Source organism: Oncorhynchus keta, unplaced genomic scaffold (assembly GCF_023373465.1).
Source record: "Oncorhynchus keta strain PuntledgeMale-10-30-2019 unplaced genomic scaffold, Oket_V2 Un_contig_13868_pilon_pilon, whole genome shotgun sequence".
Classification (NCBI taxonomy): Eukaryota; Metazoa; Chordata; class Actinopteri; order Salmoniformes; family Salmonidae; genus Oncorhynchus; species Oncorhynchus keta.
In genome coordinates, this window is record NW_026278411.1 from 1 (window position 1) to 9,614 (window position 9,614).

General features: G+C 44.6%; 1 long non-coding RNA gene across 5 annotated transcripts; it reads left to right on the plus strand.

The window, feature by feature from the left end:
- Positions 1 to 179: 179 nt before the first annotated feature.
- On the plus strand, positions 180 to 4,232 carry LOC127918266 (uncharacterized). 5 transcript variants are annotated; one of them, XR_008099629.1, is made up of 4 exons: positions 180 to 1,626; positions 2,463 to 2,910; positions 3,424 to 3,647; positions 3,680 to 4,232. It is a non-coding gene; the product is annotated as an uncharacterized LOC127918266 (long non-coding RNA). The 5 variants fall into 5 exon arrangements; XR_008099631.1 differs by having other exon boundaries at positions 2,463 to 2,558; positions 2,655 to 2,718; positions 3,360 to 4,232; XR_008099628.1 differs by having other exon boundaries at positions 2,463 to 2,718; positions 3,360 to 4,232.
- The last annotated feature ends 5,382 nt before the right edge of the window (positions 4,233 to 9,614 follow it).

Below are 9,614 nucleotides of genomic sequence, written 5' to 3' on the forward strand. Positions count from 1 at the left end.
TAGGGACGGTAGGGTAGCCTAGTGGTTAGAGTGTAGGGACTAGTGGGCAGGTAGCCTAGTGGTTAGAGTGTAGGGACGGTAGGGTAGCCTAGTGGTTAGAGTGTAGGGACGGCAGGTAGCCTAGTGGTTAGAGTGTAGGGACGGCAGGTAGCCTAGTGGTTAGAGTGTAGGGACGGCAGGTGGCCTAGTGGTTAGAGTGTAGGGACGGCAGGTAGCCTAGTGGTTAGAGTGTAGGGACGGTAGGGTAGCCTAGTGTTTAGAGTGTAGGGACGGCAGGTAGCCTAGTGGTTAGAGTGTAGGGACGGCAGGTAGCCTAGTGGTTAGAGTGTAGGGACGGCAGGTAGCCTAGTGGTTAGAGTGTAGGGACGGCAGGGTAGCCTAGTGGTTAGAGTGTAGGGACGGCAGGTAGCCTAGTGGTTAGAGTGTAGGGACGGTAGGGTAGCCTAGTGGTTAGAGTGTAGGGACGGCAGGTAGCCTAGTGGTTAGAGTGTAGGGACGGCAGGTAGCCTAGTGGTTAGAGTGTAGGGACGGCAGGTAGCCTAGTGGTTAGGGTGTAGGGACGGCAGGTAGCCTAGTGGTTAGAGTGTAGGGACGGCAGGTAGCCTAGTGGTTAGAGTGTAGGGACGGCAGGTAGCCTAGTGGTTAGAGTGTAGGGACGGCAGGTAGCCTAGTGGTTAGAGTGTAGGGACGGCAGGTAGCCTAGTGGTTAGAGTGTAGGGACGGCAGGTAGCCTAGTGGTTAGAGTGTAGGGACGGCAGGGTAGCCTAGTGGTTAGAGTGTAGAGGTGGCAGGGTAGCCTAGTGGTTAGAGTGTAGGGACGGCAGGTAGCCTAGTGGTTAGAGTGTAGGGACGGCAGGTAGCCTAGTGGTTAGAGTGTAGGGACGGCAGGTAGCCTAGTGGTTAGAGTGTAGGGACGGCAGGTAGCCTAGTGGTTAGAGTGTAGGGACGGCAGGTAGCCTAGTGGTTAGAGTGTAGGGACGGCAGGGTAGCCTAGTGGTTAGAGTGTAGGGACGGCAGGTAGCCTAGTGGTTAGAGTGTAGGGACGGCAGGTAGCCTAGTGGTTAGAGTGTAGGGACGGCAGGTAGCCTAGTGGTTAGAGTGTAGGGACGGCAGGTAGCCTAGTGGTTAGAGTGTAGAGGTGGCAGGGTAGCCTAGTGGTTAGAGTGTAGGGACGGCAGGTAGCCTAGTGGTTAGAGTGTAGGGACGGCAGGTAGCCTAGTGGTTAGAGTGTAGGGACGGCAGGTAGCCTAGTGGTTAGAGTGTAGGGACGGCAGGTAGACTAGTGGTTAGAGTGTAGGGACGGCAGGTAGACTAGTGGTTAGAGTGTAGGGACGGCAGGTAGACTAGTGGTTAGAGTGTAGGGACGGCAGGTAGCCTAGTGGTTAGAGTGTAGGGACGGCAGGTAGCCTAGTGGTTAGAGTGTAGGGACGGCAGGTAGCCTAGTGGTTAGAGTGTAGGGACGGCAGGTAGACTAGTGGTTAGAGTGTAGGGACGGCAGGTAGACTAGTGGTTAGAGTGTAGGGACGGCAGGTAGACTAGTGGTTAGAGTGTAGGGACGGCAGGTAGACTAGTGGTTAGAGTGTAGGGACGGCAGGTAGCCTAGTGGTTAGAGTGTAGGGACGGCAGGTAGCCTAGTGGTTAGAGTGTAGGGACGGCAGGTAGCCTAGTGGTTAGAGTGTAGGGACGGCAGGTAGCCTAGTGGTTAGAGTGTAGGGACGGCAGGTAGCCTAGTGGTTAGAGTGTAGGGACGGCAGGTAGCCTAGTGGTTAGAGTGTAGGGACGGCAGGTAGCCTAGTGGTTAGAGTGTAGGGACGGCAGGTAGCCTAGTGGTTAGAGTGTAGGGACGGCAGGTAGCCTAGTGGTTAGAGTGTAGGGACGGCAGGGTAGCCTAGTGGTTAGAGTGTAGAGGTGGCAGGGTAGCCTAGTGGTTAGAGTGTAGGGACGGCAGGTAGCCTAGTGGTTAGAGTGTAGGGACGGCAGGTAGCCTAGTGGTTAGAGTGTAGGGACGGCAGGTAGCCTAGTGGTTAGAGTGTAGGGACGGCAGGTAGCCTAGTGGTTAGAGTGTAGGGACGGCAGGTAGCCTAGTGGTTAGAGTGTAGGGACGGCAGGGTAGCCTAGTGGTTAGAGTGTAGGGACGGCAGGTAGCCTAGTGGTTAGAGTGTAGGGACGGCAGGTAGCCTAGTGGTTAGAGTGTAGGGACGGCAGGTAGCCTAGTGGTTAGAGTGTAGGGACGGCAGGTAGCCTAGTGGTTAGAGTGTAGGGACGGCAGGTAGCCTAGTGGTTAGAATGTAGAGGTGGCAGGGTAGCCTAGTGGTTAGAGTGTAGGGACGGCAGGTAGCCTAGTGGTTAGAGTGTAGGGACGGCAGGTAGCCTAGTGGTTAGAGTGTAGGGACGGCAGCTAGCCTAGTGGTTAGAGTGTAGGGACGGCAGGTAGACTAGTGGTTAGAGTGTAGGGACGGCAGGTAGACTAGTGGTTAGAGTGTAGGGACGGCAGGTAGACTAGTGGTTAGAGTGTAGGGACGGCAGGTAGCCTAGTGGTTAGAGTGTAGGGACGGCAGGTAGCCTAGTGGTTAGAGTGTAGGGACGGCAGGTAGCCTAGTGGTTAGAGTGTAGGGACGGCAGGTAGACTAGTGGTTAGAGTGTAGGGACGGCAGGTAGACTAGTGGTTAGAGTGTAGGGACGGCAGGTAGACTAGTGGTTAGAGTGTAGGGACGGCAGGTAGCCTAGTGGTTAGAGTGTAGGGACGGCAGGTAGCCTAGTGGTTAGAGTGTAGGGACGGCAGGTAGCCTAGTGGTTAGAGTGTAGGGACGGCAGGTAGCCTAGTGGTTAGAGTGTAGGGACGGCAGGTAGCCTAGTGGTTAGAGTGTAGGGACGGCAGGTAGCCTAGTGGTTAGAGTGTAGGGACGGCAGGTAGACGAGTGGTTAGAGTGTAGGGACGGCAGGTAGCCTAGTGGTTAGAGTGTAGGGACGGCAGGTAGCCTAGTGGTTAGAGTGTAGGGACGGCAGGTAGCCTAGTGGTTAGAGTGTAGGGACGGCAGGTAGCCTAGTGGTTAGAGTGTAGGGACGGCAGGTAGCCTAGTGGTTAGAGTGTAGGGACGGCAGGTAGCCTAGTGGTTAGAGTGTAGGGACGGCAGGTAGCCTAGTGGTTAGAGTGTATGGACGGCAGGTAGCCTAGTGGTTAGAGTGTAGGGACGGCAGGTAGCCTAGTGGTTAGAGTGTAGGGACGGCAGGTAGCCTAGTGGTTAGAATGTAGAGGTGGCAGGGTAGCCTAGTGGTTAGAGTGTAGGGACGGCAGGTAGCCTAGTGGTTAGAGTGTAGGGACGGCAGGTAGCCTAGTGGTTAGAGTGTAGGGACGGCAGGTAGCCTAGTGGTTAGAGTGTAGGGACGGCAGGTAGACTAGTGGTTAGAGTGTAGGGACGGCAGGTAGACTAGTGGTTAGAGTGTAGGGACGGCAGGTAGCCTAGTGGTTAGAGTGTAGGGACGGCAGGTAGCCTAGTGGTTAGAGTGTAGGGACGGCAGGTAGCCTAGTGGTTAGAGTGTAGGGACGGCAGGTAGACTAGTGGTTAGAGTGTAGGGACGGCAGGTAGCCTAGTGGTTAGAGTGTAGGGACGGCAGGTAGCCTAGTGGTTAGAGTGTAGGGACGGCAGGTAGACTAGTGGTTAGAGTGTAGGGACGGCAGGTAGACTAGTGGTTAGAGTGTAGGGACGGCAGGTAGCCTAGTGGTTAGAGTGTAGGGACGGCAGGTAGCCTAGTGGTTAGAGTGTAGGGACGGCAGGTAGACGAGTGGTTAGAGTGTAGGGACGGCAGGTAGCCTAGTGGTTAGAGTGTAGGGACGGCAGGTAGCCTAGTGGTTAGAGTGTAGGGACGGCAGGTAGCCTAGTGGTTAGAGTGTAGGGACGGCAGGTAGCCTAGTGGTTAGAGTGTAGGGACGGCAGGTAGCCTAGTGGTTAGAGTGTAGGGACGGCAGGTAGCCTAGTGGTTAGAGTGTAGGGACGGCAGGTAGCCTAGTGGTTAGAGTGTAGGGACGGCAGGTAGCCTAGTGGTTAGAGTGTAGGGACGGCAGGTAGCCTAGTGGTTAGAGCGTTGGACTCGTAACCGAAAGGTTGCAAGTTCAAACCCCCGAGCTGACAAGGTACAAATCTGTCGTTCTGCCCCTGAACAGGCAGTTAACCCACTGTTCCCAGGCCGTCATTGAAAATAAGAATGTGTTCTTAACTGACTTGCCTAGTTAAATAAAGGTAAAATAAAAATACATAAAAAATACTGTACATGACATGTTCTGCGTGACAGAGGACCATCGTTCCATGTCTGACCCACAATGCTTTGCTCTTTGAGTAAGAAAAACAGTTGTATGGTTGTTGTGCATTACGCTGTATCATCTATACCTCTATTACATCACAACTAATACTGTTCAGGAGAATGGATTTAAAGGGCAAGGTGATGTTTTGTCTATAAGGGGAGATATCCTCTGTCTATAAGGGGAGATATCTTCTGTCTATAAGGGGAGATATCTTCTGTTTATAAGGGGAGATATCTACTGTCTATAAGGGGATATATCTTCTGTCTGTAAGGGGTGATATCTTCTGTCTATAAGGGGAGATATCTTCTGTATATAAGGGGAGATATATTCTGTCTATAAGGGGAGATATCTTCTGTTTATAAGGGGTGATATCTTCTGTCTATAAGGGGAGATATCATCTGTCTATAATGGGAGATATCTTCTGTCTATAAGGGGAGATATCTTCTGTCTGTAAGGGGTGATATCTTCTGTCTATAAGGGGAGATATCTTCTGTTTATAAGGGGAGATATCTACTGTCTATAAGGGGATATATCTTCTGTCTATAAGGGGAGATATCTTCTGTCTATAAAGGGCGATATCTTCTGTTTATAAGGGGAGATATCTTCTGTCTATAAGGGGAGATATCTTCTGTCTATAAGGGGAGATATCTTCTGTCTATAAGGGGTGATATCTACTGTCTATAAGGGGAGATATCTTCTGTTTATAAGGGGAGATATCTTCTGTATATAAGGGGAGATATCTTCTGTTTATAAGGGGAGATATCTTCTGTCTATAGGGGAGATATCTTCTGTTTATAAGGGGAGATATCTTCTGTCTATAAGGGGAGATATCTTCTGTTTATAAGGGGAGATATCTTCTGTCTATAAGGGAGATATCTTCTGTCTATAAGGGAGATATCTTCTGTCTATAAGGGGAGATATCTTCTGTTTATAAGGGAGATATCTTCTGTATATAAGGGGAGATATCTTCTGTTTATAAGGGGAGATATCTTCTGTCTATAGGGGAGATATCTTCTGTTTATAAGGGGAGATATCTTCTGTCTATAAGGGGAGATATCTTCTGTTTATAAGGGGAGATATCTTCTGTCTATAAGGGGTGATATCTTCTGTTTATAAGGGGAGATATCTTCTGTCTATAAGGGGTGATATCTTCTGTTTATAAGGGGAGATATGTTCTGTCTATAAGGGGAGATATCTTCTGTCTATAAGGGGAGATATCTTCTGTCTATAGGGGGAGATATCTTCTGTCTATAAGGGGTGATATCTTCTGTCTATAAGGGGAGATATCTTCTGTTTATAAGGGGAGATATCTTCTGTCTATAAGGGGTGATATCTTCTGTTTATAAGGGGAGATATCTTCTGTCTATAAGGGGAGATATCTTCTGTCTATAAGGGGAGATATCTTCTATCTATAAGGGGAGATATCTTCTGTCTATAAGGGGTGATATATTCTGTTTATAAGGGGAGATATATTATGTTTATAAGAGGTGTTATTATCTGTCTATAAGAGGTGTTATCATCTGTCTATAAGAGGTGTTATCATCTGTCTATAAGAGGTGTTATCATCTGTCTATAAGAGGTGTTATTATCTGTCTATAAGAGGTGTTATCATCTGTCTATAAGAGGTGTTATCATCTGTCTATAAGAGGTGTTATCATCTGTCTATAAGGGGTGTTATCATCTGTCTATAAGGGGTGTTATCATCTGTCTATAAGAGGTGTTAGCATCTGTCTATAAGAGGTGTTATCATCTGTCTATAAGAGGTGTTATCATCTGTCTATAAGAGGTGTTATCATCTGTCTATTAGAGGTGTTATCATCTGTCTATAAGAGGTGTTATCATCTGTCTATAAGAGGTGTTATCATCTGTCTATAAGAGGTGTTATCATCTGTCTATAAGAGGTGTTATCATCTGTCTATAAGAGGTGTTATCATTTGTCTATAAGAGGTGTTATCATCTGTCAAAAAGAGATGCTATCATCTGTCTATAAGAGGTGTTATCATCTGTCTATAAGAGGTGTTATCATCTGTCTATAAGAGGTGTTATCATCTGTATATAAGAGGTGTTATCATCTGTCTATAAGGGGTGATATCTTCTGTTTATAAGGGGAGATATCTTCTGTCTATAAGGGGAGATATCTTCTGTCTATAAGGGGAGATATCTTCTGTCTATAGGGGGAGATATCTTCTGTCTATAAGGGGTGATATCTTCTGTCTATAAGGGGAGATATCTTCTGTTTATAAGGGGAGATATCTTCTGTCTATAAGGGGAGATATCTTCTGTTTATAAGGGGAGATATCTTCTGTCTATAAGGGGTGATATCTTCTGTTTATAAGAGGTGTTATTATCTGTCTATAAGAGGTGTTATCATCTGTCTATAAGGGGTGTTATCATCTGTCTATAAGAGGTGTTATCATCTGTCTATAAGAGGTGTTATTATCTGTCTATAAGCGGTGTTATCATCTGTCTATAAGAGGTGTTATCATCTGTCTATAAGAGGTGTTATCATCTGTCTATAAGAGGTGTTATCATCTGTCTATAAGAGGTGTTATCATCTGTCTATAAGAGGTGTTATCATCTGTCTATAAGAGGTGTTATCATCTGTCTATAAGAGGTGTTATCATCTGTCTATAAGAGGTGTTATCATCTGTCTATAAGAGGTGTTATCATCTGTCTATAAGGGTGTTATCATCTGTCTATAAGGGGTGTTATCATCTGTCTATAAGAAGTGTTATCATCTGTCTATAAGAGGTGTTATCATCTGTCTATAAGAGGTGTTATCATCTGTCTATAAGAGGTGTTATCATCTGTCTATAAGAGGTTTTATCATCTGTCTATAAGAGGTGTTATCTATAACAGGTGTTATCATCTGTCTATAAGAGGTGTTATCATCTGTCTATAAGAGGTGTTATCATCTGTCTATAAGAGGTGTTATCATCTGTCTATAAGGGTGTTATCATCTGTCTATAAGGGGTGTTATCATCTGTCTATAAGAGGTGTTATCATCTGTCTATAAGGGGTGTTATCATCTGTCTATAAGGGGTGTTATCATCTGTCTATAAGAGGTGTTATCATCTGTCTATAAGGGGTGTTATCATCTGTCTATAAGGGGTGTTATCATCTGTCTATAAGGGTGTTATCATCTGTCTATAAGGGGTGTTATCATCTGTCTATAAGGGTGTTATCATCTGTCTATAAGGGGTGTTATCATCTGTCTATAAGGGTGTTATCATCTGTCTATAAGGGGTGTTATCATCTGTCTATAAGAGGTGTTATCATCTGTCTATAAGGGGTGTTATCATCTGTCTATAAGAGGTGTTATCATCTGTCTATAAGGGTGTTATCATCTGTCTATAAGAGGTGTTATCATCTGTCTATAAGAGGTGTTATTATCTGTCTATAAGAGGTGTTATCATCTGTCTATAAGAGGTGTTATCATCTGTCTATAAGAGGTGTTATCATCTGTCTATAAGGGGTGTTATCATCTGTCTATAAGGGGTGTTATCATCTGTCTATAAGAGGTGTTATCATCTGTCTATAAGAGGTGTTATCATCTGTCTATAAGAGGTGTTATCATCTGTCTATAAGGGGTGTTATCATCTGTCTATAAGGGGTGTTATCATCTGTCTATAAGAGGTGTTATCATCTGTCTATAAGGGGTGTTATCATCTGTCTATAAGAGGTGTTATCATCTGTCTATAAGAGGTGTTATCATCTGTCTATAAGAGGTGTTATCATCTGTCTATAAGGGGTGTTATTATCTGTCTATAAGAGGTGTTATCATCTGTCTATAAGAGGTGTTATCATCTGTCTATAAGGGGTGTTATCATCTGTCTATAAGAGGTGTTATCATCTGTCTATAAGGGGTGTTATCATCTGTCTATAAGGGGTGTTATCATCTGTCTATAAGAGGTGTTAGCATCTGTCTATAAGAGGTGTTATCATCTGTCTATAAGAGGTGTTATCATCTGTCTATAAGAGGTGTTATCATCTGTCTATAAGAGGTGTTATCATCTGTCTATAAGAGGTGTTATCATCTGTCTATAAGGGGTGTTATCATCTGTCTATAAGAGGTGTTATCATCTGTCTATAAGAGGTGTTATCATCTGTCTATAAGAGGTGTTATCATCTGTCTATAAGAGGTGTTATCATCTGTCTATAAGAGGTGTTATCATCTGTCTATTAGAGGTGTTATCATCTGTCTATAAGAGGTGTTATCATCTGTCTATAAGAGGTGTTATCATCTGTCTATAAGAGGTGTTATCATCTGTCTATAAGAGGTGTTATCATCTGTCTATTAGAGGTGTTATCATCTGTCTATAAGAGGTGTTATCATCTGTCTATAAGGGGTGTTATCATCTGTCTATAAGAGGTGTTATCATCTGTCTATAAGAGGTGTTATCATCTGTCTATAAGAGGTGTTATCATCTGTCTATAAGGGGTGTTATCATCTGTCTATAAGAGGTGTTATCATCTGTCTATAAGAGGTGTTATCATCTGTCTATAAGGGGTGTTATCATCTGTCTATAAGAGGTGTTATCATCTGTCTATAAGAGGTGTTATCATCTGTCTATAAGAGGTGTTATCATCTGTCTATAAGGGGTGTTATTATCTGTCTATAAGAGGTGTTATCATCTGTCTATAAGAGGTGTTATCATCTGTCTATAAGGGGTGTTATCATCTGTCTATAAGAGGTGTTATCATCTGTCTATAAGGGGTATTATCATCTGTCTATAAGGGGTGTTATCATCTGTCTATAAGGGGTGTTATCATCTGTCTATAAGAGGTGTTATCATCTGTCTATAAGAGGTGTTATCATCTGTCTATAAGAGGTGTTATCATCTGTCTATAAGAGGTGTTATCATCTGTCTATAAGAGGTGTTATCATCTGTCTATAAGAGGTGTTATCATCTGTCTATAAGAGGTGTTATCATCTGTCTATAAGAGGTGTTATCATCTGTCTATAAGAGGTGTTATCACCTGTCTATAAGAGGTGTTATCATCTGTCTATAAGAGGTGTTATCATCGGTCTATAAGGGGTGTTATCATCTGTCTATAAGAGGTGTTATCATCTGTCTATAAGGGGTGTTATCATCTGTCTATAAGAGGTGTTATCGTCTGTCTATAAGGGGTGTTATCATCTGTCTATAAGAGGTGTTATCATCTGTCTATAAGGGGTGTTATCATCTGTCTATAAGAGGTGTTATCATCTGTCTATAAGAGGTGTTATCATCTGTCTATAAGGGGTGTTATCATCTGTCTATAAGAGGTGTTATCATCTGTCTATAAGAGGTGTTATCATCTGTCTATAAGA